General features: G+C 39.2%; 1 protein-coding gene across 1 annotated transcript in view; it reads right to left on the bottom strand.

Moving 5' to 3' along the window:
- Window positions 1–16,347, bottom strand: part of FHIT (fragile histidine triad diadenosine triphosphatase) — a 1,915,768-nt gene that overhangs the window by 730,863 nt on the left and 1,168,558 nt on the right. The gene's annotated exons all lie outside the window — the stretch shown is intronic.

Here is a 16,347-nt window from a genome sequence, read left to right as displayed (position 1 = left end):
GGCCATACAGCTCCCTGCAATTCCAACCCCCACACCCTCTCTAGACCCAGCCTTCCAGCATCTCCCATCCCCAGACTCCTGGCAAAGACAATGAAGACATTGCCACTATCCCTCAAAAAAAGTGCTCCATAGAACAAGAACTTATAGCTGATTTTCTCACATATGAGGTCTCTTTAATGTGACTATCTATGCACCACCCAGCCCAAATTTTAAGTTAAACCATTTAAAACAAACCTTTCAAATTCAGTAAAAATCATCCAGCCCTTTTTTTCACATTTTCATGTTACTTAAATAGAAAGGAAAATAATTACAACTTTAAACTTGCCCATCATTTTAATTTTGTTTATCCTGTATGAAGTTGCAGAAGCAAGCGAGCTCACGGGAGGAGAAGGCTGTAGGGGAGGGTGCAGGGCAACTGTGACTGAGTGGTGGCTGAGAAGAGATTTTCAGGATAATCTCAAAATAAGATTTAAATGCCTTAAGTTAGCTCCAGAAAAGCAATAACAAGTGAAGTGACAGAAATTATTAACTGGAGATAAATTTTTTCTAGAATTTTAATCACATCTTAAATAGTCTTCAATAAAGAAGCATTTTAACAGGCATACATAAAAATGTTATCTGACTTAAATTCAAGTGTTGAGTCTTGTCCAGTCACTATACTTGGAGAAAGACTATATTTTCTGAATATTACATTTGAATTAGGTGGCCATCATCTTGCTGGTATCAATTTCAGACATTCACATAAATCTTTTTTAAAAAATGATGAAGTTACTGACCTAAAAACAAGTTAAAACACACCCATTTCTATAAAACTTCTGCTATAAATGTAAAATTATAAGTAACAAAAGAAGAGATAGATAACTATAATTAGGGAGATATAAATTTGAAATAGAGAAACATTAATATTTTAATCTTTATGATAATTCGTTTAAATTACCTAATATTTCTTTATCAGCAAATATTGCCTCAAGGATTCAATTAAAGTCCAAATCATAGTGATCATCCATTTAACTAATTTATTAAATAAAACATGTCCACTTTTCCACTAAAGCTAATGATATGGCCAAGATAAAGATAGAGCTACAACTTTCAGGGAGAACTAGGAAAGTTATGAAAGTTCTCATACCCTGTTATCTCTGTGACCAGGCATGCCCCAACGTGCTTGGTCCTCTTCTTCCTGCAATAGTTACCATGGCGTTTGCTACATGGCATCCACTGCACAAAGAATGAACTGCCAATCTCTCTCTCTCTCTTTTTGCTTTCTTTTCTTTTTTTATTTAGAAAATTAAATTGAACAGGGTGACATTGATCAACAAGTGTATACAGTGTATATTCATCGCCCAAAGTCAAATCATTTTCTGTCACCTTATATTTGTTCCTCTTTACATCCTTCCCCCAACCTCCCTTCCCCCTCCCTTACATTTCCCTCGCCCTGGTAACCACTAATATCTCATTTAAGTTTTACAGTAACTTCGGAAAAGAGGTGTCACTATTCCCACTCTAGAGAGCGGAATCAGCATTGAGAGATTAATTTGCCCAAGATTACAGAATAACTGACAGAACTCCCAACTTTACAAGGAAATTACTAGAATCCAAAGACTTTCTCTATTTAAAAAGTATCTGTGAGTGCTTCTCAACACTAATTTTATGGAATTCCCATAGGATTTTTAAAAAAACATACCTGACCAGGCACAGCCCACACAAATACTGTGGACCTAATGTCTTATTTTATTACACATCTCCAGGTAATTATGATACCTACTCCTGGGATGCAGGAGGATGCCTACTTCTAGTCCAGTTCAAGATATCCTCGAGCATATTAGGTCTGAAATTTCTGTTTTGTTGTAACATTACAGCACCGTGGTATCATATCACTTAAAATAAATGACGTGGCTAAAATGTTAAGGTACTTCCACAGGTTACCATATATGACATTAATTTAACTTGGCAAGGGTGACAAGGAAAGACTGATTCTTATATCCAATCAATGTTTGAGCCAGTAGGCACAAAAGAAGCATCAACTTCTTGACCTTGGAAGCAACTCAAAGACTATATTACCTTACCCGATGCTTCTGTCTCATTAACAAAAAAATCTAAGGTGCAGAGAGGTTCACTGACTGCTCCAACATTGCTCAGCTAGAAAACAAGGGTACTTAGAATTAGAATTCAGCTCCTAGAATTCCAGCTGCAATGCATTAATTACTTCTAGGACCCATACTCGGCCTGCCTCCAGCTTTCGCACTTATAACTAGCACCAATGTTCCAATTATTTTCACTTTGTAAATCACATGGATAATAAAGAGGAATTGACATTTTTGGAGCTGGAGATTTTTACTGGACAATTTTGCTGTACTTCTTGAGGGCAAGGCATTTTCACATGTTGTTTTGTTAGAGAGGCTTTAGTAAGCCATTGTCCTAAAGGATGCAAAAATGAAGCCTAGAGACTTGTCCCAGGTCACACTGCAGACTGGAAGGAAGGCCCAGGACCCTGCAGGCTGAGAATCCACATCATGAGGCTGAGTTCACCTGGAACAGTTCCCTAACTGGAGTCATGTTCACAGTTTTGGCCACACCTTGTGTCTCCTGTACTGTCATTTGATGTCTATTTTCCTAACATCTGCTCAATTTGTCCTTCAATTGTTTTGGTTAAATGGAAACATTATATCTCTGCCATTACTAGAAAACCAGTATCACTTACCAGAGGTAGACATTTATCCCTGTTAACCTTGAAACAAAATGCTTATTAAACTTGCTAGAATGGTTCCTGCCTGAGGCTCTGAGCCTGGGGCCTGTGCAAGCACCTGTTAGGAAGGTGGTAAAACTGCCCTTTGGCTAATGACAAAAGCTGAAAGTAGTGTAAGGGAAAATTTCCCAAGCTTGTCAGAAAAGCCAGCTTAGAATAGTGGGTGAAAGTGAGTGAAGGTGGCAAAGATCTTTTCTCTTCACAAAGAAGCCCTGCTAAGCACATTTGCAAACAAACTGCAAAAGAGCAGAATGAATCCACTTTATGGTTTGATTTAATTAGCTGAAGAGTATTCATTATTTTATTTCTTAACTTTTTGCTTCTTCTAAGCTAATCACTTTTAACATTTTTCTTGGCTGATAAAATCTTGGTATACTCTTGTTTTTTTTTTAGTTAAAATGGTTACTGTGCTAGTACCTTCAAGAGACTAAAAGAAGGTTTTCCCCCCTTCTTTATTTAATAAAGTGCATTTTATAATCACGAGCATTCCAGCTATTTATGAATTCACTCCAAAGGTCATGTAAAAGTGACCAGATCATTTCCATTATTATAATAAGTGCCAATATGTCCTTTTAATTCTCATTCTTATTTGTGAAAGAATGTTCTCAGCACTTTATAAACAGAAAGTGAAACAGCAAACTGGAGTTTCTCCCTATTATTCATCTACATAATTTTATAAATGATTAAAGAAAGAAAAATACATGCTGAAAATATGGAAATATGAAGATATGCTACATATTTTATAATTACATTTTATTGCATTCTGTTAGTGACCAGAGGGTTTTTAGAAGGCAAGAAGCTTCCAAATAAAATTATTATTATTAAACCCCTTAAGCCTCATATTGAGTTTAGGCTGTCACTAGAAACTTTTGATAAATTAAATAATATGCAGTATATAAGCATTAGACATAGTGTAATATATTTAAAATAGATTCCTTACACATCTGTAAGCACAAACTAAGACCTAAAATGTTTTAAATACATTTTCCCTTTGGTGAAACTGTTTTGTTTTAAATTTGCTTTTTAGAAATCCAATTATTGAAAGCTACAGAGTACTAATCTAGCATATAGAAAAACCTTGGGAGTAGGTATTTCTAAAGCTTATCTTTATAAATTTATTCTATTACTAAAAATCATTTCTAAAATTTTGGATATAACAGGATTTGTTGAAAAATAATAATGTAGATGTGTAGCTAAATTTCCAACACTAGAGGAAATTTCAAATGTAATAAAGCAATCAAAAGAAGAATTAATAATACAGAGTAGCAGTACAACAGCCACTTCAAAACACAATTGACTTCAGAGTCCCTTGCCCTACAAGGAGGGCATTTATTAGAGCCAAAGGAACCAGGAAGAAGATTAGCTTTACAGGATAATCATGTTATGTTACTCTTTTATTGAATGTACTTACATTTTGGACTATCCAATTGTTCTTGAAATGTTTCCAAATGTATGCAACCATCAGCCATGTAATGGCAGTTTTCTACTTAAATTTTGAAATCAAAGAGGAACCGGATATAAATATATCTAGTATGAGCACTTCCTATCACTTAAAATGGATGAGTTTGGCCATCAGCTAACAATAACTTCTCCAACATCCTAGATCTTACATGCATTCCCACATCTCACCATAACTGGGAATTGCTATACAGTGAAAAGATGCTCAGTCTACTTCACCAGAGCTCTCTGCCTTGCCAAAAGCTACCAGCATAGTGACCACCCATAAACTGAGGACTGGACCTGGAGCAAAACATATATGAACCATGAAAAATGCCATCCCATGGACACCACAGCATCCTTCAGTGCACACACTGTTCATCCTCCTTCCTAGCTTTATATTTGTCCCTCAAACTTACCACTTCAACACAATATCTTCTTTATTGCTTTCTCTATACATAAGAGAAGGGGTTAGGGGTTTCCCCATTCACTGCTATTTCTCCAGCAAAAGGTAATGGACGATGCCCACTTTATTTTCAATATATTCACAGGATCTAGTCCAGGGGTCTGTCACCTTTTTCAGTTAAGTATCAGATGGTAAATATTTCAGGTTTGCAAACCACACAGTTTCTATTGCAACTATTAATTCTGCCATTGTAGGGCAAGAACAGTCACAGATAATATATAAATGAATGGGCACAGTTAGTGTTCCAATAAATCTTTATTTACAAAAATAGCCAGAGGGTTAGATTTGGCCCAGGGATGCAGTTTGCCAACCCTAATCCAGACCATGCCTTAAAAGTGCTAAGTACTAAATACACACTTAAGTAAGTGAATAAGTGAATGTGATATCCCCAAGCCAACCAGCTCTCCTACTTACCACATAGATCAAAGCAAATGCTTGCAAAATACAAGTATTACCAGTTGCTATACAGTAACATATATAAAGGGATAATAATAGCAGAGCAGGTAAGTAAAATATGCAGTTTGTTCTGAATGATTGAGGATGGTCTCTGATGAGGGAAAACCAGGTACCTGTTACCACTTAGTCTAAGTTTCATTTTGAATGAGAACATTCTATTTGTGTTTAACATGTGATGGTGGAGAAAGAGGAACAAAAATAGAGCAACTTGCTCCTGTTCCAATGAGGATATTTACACAGATGTGCAGGGCCAAGTATCAAGGCCTCAGTGTATACCAACTTCTTCTGTGGCCAGAGCTCCTCGACATGTTAGAATCACCTTTCTTGGAACTCACTTCAAATTCACTGAAGGGTTCTCACAAAGGTTAGAGGCCAGTAAGATGCATTTTAAGTCTAATTTTGAAACCCAGTATTATGTTCTGACTGAATGATCTGTCAATACTGAATTCTATTCCCAGAGAAAACAAAATCCAACTTGGATGTTTCAAATAAAGAGACTATAACAAAAGGCTTATGATCAGAAGAACAGGCAGGGAATGGAACCACAGGGAGTTGGGGCGCTAAGAGAATAGCAACAGCAAAGCCATGGCAGCCCCGGGCCTCAGAGAGCAAGAGGAGGCTATGCTGACGCCAGAGCCCATGAGTACTGGAACATGGAGGAAGGGCAACCAGGAGGGGTAGCCAGCCGCTTTCTGCCAAGCCGCTTTCTGTTCCACTCCTCTGATTTCCTGCCGGATGCCCTGTCAGTCAATCCCAGCTTCTGTCTGTAACAGAACTGGGCAATGCAGCCTCTGGGACAGAAAGAAACAGAGACTGAACACAGAGTAAGGCAGAAGAAACAGAGACAGGACTGTGGGTGACAATGGCAGAGTAAATACATTGATCACCTGACCAGGTGGTAGTGCAGTGGAGAGTGTTAACCTGAGATGCTGAGGACCCAAGTTCAAAACCTCAAGGTCATCAGCTTGAGTGCAGGGTTGCCAGCTTGAGCATGGGATCATAGACATGACCCCATGGTCGCTGGCTTGAACTCAAAGGTCTCTGGCTTGAGAAGGGGGTGACTGGCTCAGCTGAAGCCCCCCAGTCAAGGGACATATGAAAAGCAATCAATGAACAACTAAGGTGCTGCAACTATGAGTTGATGTTTCTCATCTCTCTCTCTTCCTGTCTCTCTCTTTTGAGCACACATGCGCTAAAACGAAAACAAAAAACACTGATCAATTATGATAAAAACAAAACCATCCTAACTGAGTACATATATGCAAATCTCAAATTCCATACTCTGTAAATTACATAAGAGTCCGACAATCAAGGTGTTTCTTCTCATGTACAATAACGTAGCCCAAGCCAAAGGAGTAGCTTCCCACCCAGGTTACAATCTTCAAAATTGGAACCAACAGTACCCCTAGAGTCAGCAATAAATGAAAATGGTGTGTTTAGTTTCAAATTATAAGGTAGCACATTGATGAATAACCATGGCATGATTGATTAGTCAATTCAGGTCCTCAATGCACAATGGAAGAATCCATCCATTATCTACTCAACGTAATTCTTCCGTTCCAGCAACTTTAGAAAAACCAAGGAAAATCACTGTCCCTTAGTAAAGCCTTTCGTATTTCATATGCATTTATTAGGTCACTGCCGGCTCAAAGACATTATGATGACAAATAGTTGTTCTTTTCAAATTAGAAGAATAGACTGTTCAATGAGCAATATTGATGCTTCCCACACTTACTTACACAGGAGTTTTCCTACCTTTCTTTTTTCTTTTTTTTTTTTTAGTTTAGCTAACCATTTTAACATTTAATGAAGCTTTTGTGAGTACTGTTCTCTAGCTGAGAGTTTTAGTCATTAGCTTTTAAAAACAGCCAGAAGCAGCCTCCTGTGTGTGAAAAAACACCTTGTTCCTCACCCAGAGGCTACTGTGATTGATTCACATCATCAGTAGAGGATTGTAACAAGACCATCTTCCTGAGCAAACAGAAAAGCAGACAGAGAGTACGGATCAGCAGGCAATGCCTCTGCTGATCTTAACAGTGCTTTGCCTTGGCCTATAGTAACGATCTGAGCCCAGCTGCTCAGGGAAGGCACAACTCACTTTTTCTTAACCAAGGAGTGACCTGATACATGGGAAATGAGTTAGGATTTGGGGAGGAAGTCTGGTGGGTAACTAGCAGCGGAGAGTACAGAACCTTATGTCTATATAGCTATTCCACCTGCATTGCTGCCTGTCCTCAAGGGGGCATCCCAGCAAAGTGGGGCAGCAAGAACAAGCTGACCAGCCCTGTTTGCTTGCTTGACCCTCTCTCCTTTGTGTGCTGCACCTCCTCGGACACCCCGCCCTCCACACACAGAAGGAGAAACTCAGAAGATTAGACTCACACTATGTAACTACTAGTGAATATAGTATATGTGTTTACATTTCAATAGCTTTTAAGAATTTTGGGCATTATATATGGTAAATAAACATTCCACTGTAAACAAGAGCCAAAAGGAAAGACAAACCACTTTATAATTTTTGTATGATCAAATTTAAAAAAATCATTGCCTTGTCATTTCAAATAATAATTTATAGCTGAATGTGGTAAGTGAACATCTTTGATGATCTCATCAAAATGTTTAGTAAGCATGGCTGTGGAATGTGGCGATAAAATATATATTTCCAGTCTTTAGGTCTTCTTGATTTTTACTTTGTGTTTTACAACAGGGCTCCCACATTTTGGAGGGATTCTAAGCTCATCGCTCAGATTGACAGAGCAAGCATTCCAGACAATTGGTTCCCTGAGGGTCAAGACAGTGATGCTTGATCAGGATTCAATGGGTCATAAACCCTTCATGGATCTCTCTCAAGTGGGTGGTGATGTCTCCCTATGGCCACTCATCATTTGCTGCTGCAGTCAAGCACTTGTCATTATAGACAAACACCCCGTCAGTCTTAGGTACTCATCCAGTCGGGTCTTACTGCAACCAAGGAAAGGAACCAGAAGTACAAAGAAGCCCAAAGAGAAAAATTAAACATGCATGCCTACCCAAGCATGACTGCTCCCTGCACACCCTATTTCTGTATCTGTGTTCTCGGCATTGCCACAAGCTCAGTACCTGTTTATCTACCATGATCACAGGCATCCATATTATGCTGGGACCATATAGATCCAAAGTCCTAAAACACCAAACCTATTTCCAGGAATTTTTTTTTTTTTTTGTATTTTTCCAAAGCTGGAAACGGGGAGAGACAGTCAGACAGACTCCCGCATGCACCCGACCGGGATCCACCCGGCACGCCCACCAGGGGCGACGCTCTGCCCACCAGGGGGCAATGCTCTGCCCCTCTGGGGGGTCGCTCTGCCACGACCAGAGCCACTCTAGCGCCTGGGGCAGAGGCCAAGGAGCTATCCCCAGCGCCCAAGCCATCTTTGCTCCAATGGAGCCTCGGCTGCGGGAGGGGAAGAGAGAGACAGAGAGGAAGGAGAGGGGGAGGGGTGGAGAAGCAGATGGGCGCTTCTCCTGTGTGCCCTGGCCGGGAATCGAACCCAGGACCCCTTGCACGCCAGACCGACGCTCTACTACTGAGCCAACCGGCCAGGGTTATTTCCAGGAATTTATCCTAAGGAAATAATTGGATAAGTACCTAAAAGGTGTATATGTAAGGTTATTAGCTGCTATGTTCTTTGCAGAAGCAATAGATCACAAATGCATCAATCTCAGTTTTATTGTCCGCTGATCTGGATTGCAAAAGCTTATTTACACCTGTTACAATTACAGCTTGCCACCTAATGCCAGGAGTGGACTATATATGGCTTTTAGCTAAAGTAACATCACAGTCCAGAGTCCAATGTGGTATTTTAAAGCAGAAGACACAACTATAGGATGTGTCTTGTTCACATCCTATAGTTCTCCGAAAGGCACCCAGATCTAAATAAGCTTTATTGTCCAAACATGATTCGACCTCTCCTTATTCAAAACTCTTCCAAGTTGTAGTTATTATTTCAAGTTTGTGATATTATGTTTCCACCAAATATCATTATTACTTCCTTTCTTTCCTGTATAGTCAGTCCTCATCTAACATGTCAGATAGGTTCTTGGAAACCACAGCTTTAAGCAAAACTAAATATAATGAAACCAATTTCACCACAGGCTAATTGATATAAACAAATGTTACATTCCTCAGGTATATTTCTGGTCACAAAAACCACCAAATTTCTAAATAAAGACCCAAAACACTTCTAATATTAAACATCAAAATAAATGTGAGCCACACATAAATTCAGAAAGATGAATAAAAACAAGTAAGATAATTATTTCTCAGCCCACTTACTCCAGTTCAGGAAAGGTGGAGCTTCTCTTGGCTCATGTGGGGAGAGACAGGGTCCCTGGAGGAAGACCATGCCATGTGGAGAGGAGGCGCAGACTCCATGGTCCCAGCCAGGGATATATATTTTTTCAACCATATTATAACAAAATGACATTATTCAAGGACTAGCTGTACAAGCCTCACTCCATCCAATTTATTCCCTCCATCCATCCCTCAACTCCCACCACACCCAGGAATTTGCTCTCCAGAAAACAAGATGAAGGAAATAAAGGTAGAGACAGAGAGGCTATCACAGCTGACTCAGAGAAACATTCTGCCCTCCCTTGTTGCAAAACCTGGCCCAGCCGACATTGTGTCTACACTTAGACATCACTTAACGAAAGACTTTAAAATCTTTAGGAACATTTTATTTAAAGAAAACACCATTTCCAGGATACTATGACTGTATTCCAAGGTAATAAAATATAAACGAGAATAAAGAACAAGCTGATAAAACTGAATTAAGGGCTGCATTTCAATAATAAGGTTTGAGAGCCATTTACCAGCCATGTGTCCCCTTCTCATGGCTTCTAACATAGGCTGAATTACTTAACAGAAATGAAAGCTTGTATTGCTTCTGTTATCCGATTCAGATGCTTTTTGGAGCTGAATAATGTGACATTTGCTTCAGAGCACTTGTATCTAATCAATACGTAATGCTAAATGTGATTTAAAATCAATTTAATTGTACTCTTGCTCTCCTATGAGTCAAGGGGGAAACAGAGGTAACATTTGAGATAGGAAACCATTCAGCAATTTCCTAAAGAAGGCTCAGGTACCGTGTTTCTAGTGGAGCTCAAGAGGTAAATACGGTTGGTTCACACTACAAACTTCACATCAGGAAAAATACTGTGCTGAAACACCTATGTTAAAAGGCATATTTAAACTTTAATTCTTTTATTTCAAACCATATAACTGTTAATAGCTTCTTGACTTGTTATAAAATTTTCCAAATTATAGGAAATTATATGTAAGAAATATATGCGATACGTGTTTAATTCCTATTGTGGTATTTACTTCCTAAATATAATTATATATGTATTCCTATATATTTGCTATCATGCATATTTTCTGAATATACTTTGTAGCAATTATACACACACACAGAGCTAACCTTGAGTGTTTACAATAGTCTACATTTGTGACACCCATAGCATCTATCCATCTGACGATAGTTATTGAATTCCAACTTGGCCAGGTTATATTATTTACAATCAAGAAAATTAAGCCCAGAGAGATTTTAAAACCAACAAATACAAGACGCAAATATCTGATAATGCAATAGAATACAAAAACACCACTTTATATTAGTATGTTTATACAACTCTAGAACAGCCAATGAGTTTCAGATAAATTTCCTTACTTAAAAAAATAAATGAACCAATTGAATATTTTTTTCCTTCTTTTCCAAGTGAGAGGAGGGGAGATAGAGAGACAGACTCTCGCATGTACCCTGACCAGGATCTCCCAGGAACCCCCATCTGGGGCTGATGCTCTGCTTCTCTGGGGCCACGCTCGCAACCCTCAGCACCCAGGGCTGAGGTGCTCAAATCAATCTAGCCATGGCTGCAGGAGAAGAAGAGAGAGGGGGCAGGGGAGGCGGGGGAGTGGAGAAGCAGACATCACTTCTCCTTTGTGCTCTGACCAGCAATCAAATCTGGACATCTATACGCTGTGCCCACACTCTACCACTGAGCCAACGGCCCAGGTCTTAAACCATTGAATATTTGTGATAACATAGATATAGCCTGTGAGTAACAGTTACTTATTTTTCTTTCTGCATGCAAGTAACTGTGTGTTTACAATATGTCAGGAATTGAATTTTTTTTAAATGCCTTTTCTAACCACAATTGAAAATAGCCAACACAAAATATGTATTATTTTAAAACTTGAATTTGATTAATAGAATTGTAAAATAATAAGGTAGTATAAAAAGATCGTTTAATTACCAGTTGAAGTTAATTAAATAGAAATATTCTGTTTTATAAGAATAAAAGAAAATATTGAGTTACACCCACAAGATAATCTCTGATCCTTAAGGATAAAAAAATGTGGTTCATGAGAAAATTGTCAATGTTGTAATTGAAATAGGAACAAAATGACAAAACTTCCACAAATTAGAATAAAAAATGTTATCAGAAGTTATTATAATATGAGCAAAAAAATTCGATACACCAAAAGTGTCTAGTAAAATTTTAAGCCATAAGTACATTTATTCACATAGTCCCATATTATTTATCTTGTCTTCCCTCACTGGGTTATAAAAGGCAATCTATTGGATGAACGGATAACTTCTGCTCAGTATTTGCTAATTCCACATTTACCTTTTGGCAACTTCCTCTCATAGGTCCAAACTTCATATGCCCTATATGAGGATCTGGGCATACATGTATGTCCAAAGCCACTAACCACCTGTCATTACTGAGCATGTGATATGATAAGTAGCTAACCCATATCATGTTTTGTAAGTTTAATATACACACTGGATTTCAAAGACTCATCATAAATTAAAGAACACAAAGTATCCATTACTTTTTATACTGATTACATATTTAAATATTTTGGATATACTGATTTGAATAAACTTTATAATTAACTTTACCTATTTCATTTTACTTTTACAATGTGGCTACAGAAAAATGTTTAAATCACATCAGTGGCTACCATTCTATTTCTATCAGGCAGTAGTAGGTAAAAACAAAAGGTGATATGCTCCTCTTTCTGGCTAAGAATTTTTTCTAAATGCTAAAATACCAATAATTTCTAATGAAACATATACATTTTAACACCAAACATATTCTGACAGATCTGTCAGAAAATATGAGAACGTGCTTTCTATTAAAATGATTATTTTTCAGATAACAACAACTGTTTGCCTGTATAAAACAAGAGGCTGTATTTCTGCACAACATCAAGTACTAGTACTTAATCAGAAAAGGAAAATAAAGCTCCCTGAGCTCCCTCCACATGCCGCACATCAGCCACAAGCTGCGTACTCTGAGAGTCTGAACCAAGTCAGGCTGTGTCCTGGCTGACTACTTTGCCATTTCCCTCTTAATATGGCAAATACAAAGTGTGCACATTAGGCTGATTCAGAAGCAAGGCCTGTACCAAACTGAGCACATGGAATCCCAGACAAGTGTGTGCCATTTCTGCTCCCCCTTCATTACAAAGAAGATTAGAAGACAGCTGTTTCTTTCTTTCTTTCTTTCCTTTTTTTTTTTTTTAAACAGGGACAGAGAGTCAGAGAGAGGGATAAACGGGGACAGACAGACAGAAATGGAGAGAGATGAGAAGCATCAATCATCAGTTTTTCATTGTGACACCTTAGTTGTTCATTGATTGCTTTCTCACATGTGCCTTGACCGCGGGCCTTCAGCAGACCAAGTAACCCCTTGCTCGAGCCAGCGACCTTGGGTTCAAGCTGGTGAGCTTTTGCTCAAGCCAGATGAGCCCATGCTCGGGGCGGGGGGGTTTGAGGTCTCGAACCTGGATCCTCCGCATCCCAGTCCGACACTCCATCCACTGCACCACCACCTGGTCAGGCAGAAGACAGCTGTTTCTTGAAGGAATATGAAGAAAATGGTTGAAAGTCAGCTGTTAAAGAACATAGTCTTTGCTCATGATACTCAACAACAGCTTGAAATTCTTTGATAAATTTCAAGATCCCATTTATTACATTTTGTTGTCAAGAAGCACTTTACCTACCAAAACCTAATTATATCTGTGCTGTACAAAATGGAAGTCAATAGCCACATGTGGTTATTTAAATTTAAATTAACTAAAGTTTGGCCCTGGATGGTTGGGTTATTGGATAGAGTGTTGGCCCAGTTTATGAATGTCTGGGGATTGATTTCTGGTCAGGGCACACAGAAGTGACCATCTGCTTCTCTTCCCCTCCCTCTTCCTCTTCCCCTCCAGCAGCCAGTGGCTCGATTAGTTCAAGCTTCAGTTTCAGGCACTGAAGATAGCACAGTCGATTTGAGCAGCCCGAGACGAGGGTTGCCAGGTGGATCCTGGTCGGGGCGCATGCTAGAGTCTGTCTCTCTATACCCCTCCTCTCACTTAAAAAAATAATAATAATAACTAAAGTTGGAAATTCAGTTCCTGAACTTCAGTAACCACATATGTCTAGTAGCTACTAGACAGGACACTCTTGAATACTTTTATCATTGCAGAAAGTCCTACAGGACAGCTGAATGAGATAATAACATGCAATAAATTAGTATCCTGGAAAATTTTTAAAAAGAAAAGAGTAAGGTAGAGAAAAGCAAGTAACTATTATACAAATTAAGGGACTACTCTAAAACAAATGAAATCACATCATTGCAGTTACATTATGTTAATCCAAACAAAAGGAACTTCTCATTGTTCATTTGGTGTGCTCATGTGTTATACTGAGAGGTGTAGGTAGAAAACAATTGGACAGACATTTCATTTCTATGTATTGGTTTGATATTTGCCATGGCCACACACAGACTAAAACTCAGGCAAAATTCAGCCATTATTGAATTACAGCTTTGCTTTTTCACAAGAGGAAGCTAGGGTTGGCCACATTTCTTCTTAGGCCAAGTTCACAACAGAGTCATTGTTCTCTCCCTAGTGGGATTAATTATGGTGCAATAAATATTTTTTTTATCAAAGGGTAGGAAAAAATCACATTGTCTATTTCTTCTCACCCACTGTGAAGAGATGAGCAATACCAGAGAGTGAAAGCAGTCAGATAATCATGAGAAGTCTGCCTCTGGAATCTGCGACTGGTTTTTGTGACTTCACTGCTTTATCATTATGTGAGCAGGTGCACAGCCTCAGACTGAAACACCTAAACAACGCAATGTCTGAATAGTTCTTGGTGCATACAACTTCTGACTAAAGGAACAATTCATGAATGCAACTATTATTCCTCTGCTGCTTATTATTAATTTTAAAAATGCACAGCACATTTTGTTGTACTGAATACAAATAAGTATAATCTAAATAACAATGATACAAAACTATGGCAAAACCCTGGGTTAAAATACTGAAAGGGGGCATGGAAATGAGACAGACACACTAAAAGCTCTCTGGGAGACCAGGATATGGGCTCACTCAAGGACTTCCAAAGAGTCCAGAGACAGCAGGAGCATCAGGACTTGGACAGAGCGAGGGGATGGGAATGTCCAATAAAAGCCCATGAAGAAAACAGTGTGCATTCCTAGTCACTGGATAAAGTCAAACTCCCTGAACCCCCAAATACGTAATTACACAGTGTTGTCAGGTCTGAGCATTTCCAACAGGCTGAAAAATCATATATCTAAGTTGCCATCTATCAAAAGAAAAATTCCAAAACAAAGTTATTTATTTATTTTTTTCATTTTTCTGAAGCTGGAAACAGGGAGAGACAGTCAGACAGACTCCCGCATGCGCCCGACCGGGATCCACCCGGCACGCCCACCAGGGGCGACGCTCTGCCCACCAGGGGGCGATGCTCTGCCCATCCTGGGCGTCGCCATATTGCGACCAGAGCCACTCTAGCGCCTGGGGCAGAGGCCAAGGAGCCATCCCCAGCGCCCAGGCCATCTTTGCTCCAATGGAGCCTTGGCTGCGGGAGGGGAAGAGAGAGACAGAGAGGAAAGCACAGCGGAGGGGTGGAGAAGCAAATGGGCGCTTCTCCTGTGTGCCCTGGCCGGGAATCGAACCGGGGTCCTCCTCACGCTAGGCCGACGCTCTACCGCTGAGCCAACCGGCCAGGGCCAACAAAGTTATTTTTTCCCATTTACTTTGAGACTTCATGAAAGAGAAGTAGTAGGAGTCTAGGGTGGAACAAGTTGTGTAGAGAAGCTTCAAAAACAAACATAAAATGTTCTGCGTCACTAATATTAATCATAGGACATGGTCCAAATTCCACTCCAAGGCTTTATCTGCCCCATGGCTCTCTCCCACCTGGAGTCTTGCCCAACATTGTAACAGTATTAGACCATATGGACTTGATACTCCACAACAGACTGTACTACAAAAAACTCTATCTATCTTACTACCTCTACAAACCATCAAAGTGTTCAAAAATTCCAATAGTTTTAACGTCCAAACTAAATATACTGATTGTTTCTTGAACCTGATATTGATAGAAAAATCCTTTATCCTACTCTGTCTTCCACAGTGAGTTCAGGAAAGACAGTAAAGATTTCCAGTTACTAGACTCATTAGATGATGCTCAGGAAAGATATAGCTCGTGTTGTTTTCTGCATTACATATCTGAACAAATCCACTGAATGAAGAAAACCACAACGTATAATTGTGGCACTGTCTTGGGAATTGAGCAGCATGTTATTTGTTAGCACATATACATTACCAACTCATATGTAAAGCGCCAACTGCAGGGTCAGAAGGAGAGAGGCCCTGGGGGAGTGGAAAGAGCATACGGCCTTGGGAGTCTGATTGGCCTGCCTCCAACCCAGGCATCCCAGTTAATAGCTATGGGACCTCAGTTTCCTCAACTCTGAAATTGAGATAACAATGCCTCATTTCCAGACTTCATGTGAGAAGCAAAGGAAGTGACCAATGAATGAGCAGAAGACACCATTTGGCAGGTATCCTATAAAGGGGTGTGAGCCACACGCTCTATTCTCCATGTCCAGGGCAGATATCACTTTTCAGTTTCCACATTTGCTATTTCTGTTATGTGTGTGCAAATAGATATACTTAATATATTTCTATTTGACATACATATTACTGTATTATATGCATGAGCAAATATGTATGTGTAAGTGGCCAGGACATGGAAACAACCAAAAATCCCATCAATAGATGACTGGATAAAGAAGATGTGGCACATATACACTATGGAATACTACTCAGCCATAAGAAATGATGACATCGGAACATTTACAGCAAAATGGTGGGATCTTGATAACA

This window comes from Saccopteryx bilineata, chromosome 10 (genome assembly GCF_036850765.1).
Source record: "Saccopteryx bilineata isolate mSacBil1 chromosome 10, mSacBil1_pri_phased_curated, whole genome shotgun sequence".
Lineage (NCBI taxonomy): Eukaryota > Metazoa > Chordata > Mammalia > Chiroptera > Emballonuridae > Saccopteryx > Saccopteryx bilineata.
The sequence above is the reverse complement of the archived record's forward strand: the minus strand, read 5'-3'. Positions and strand labels throughout refer to the sequence as shown.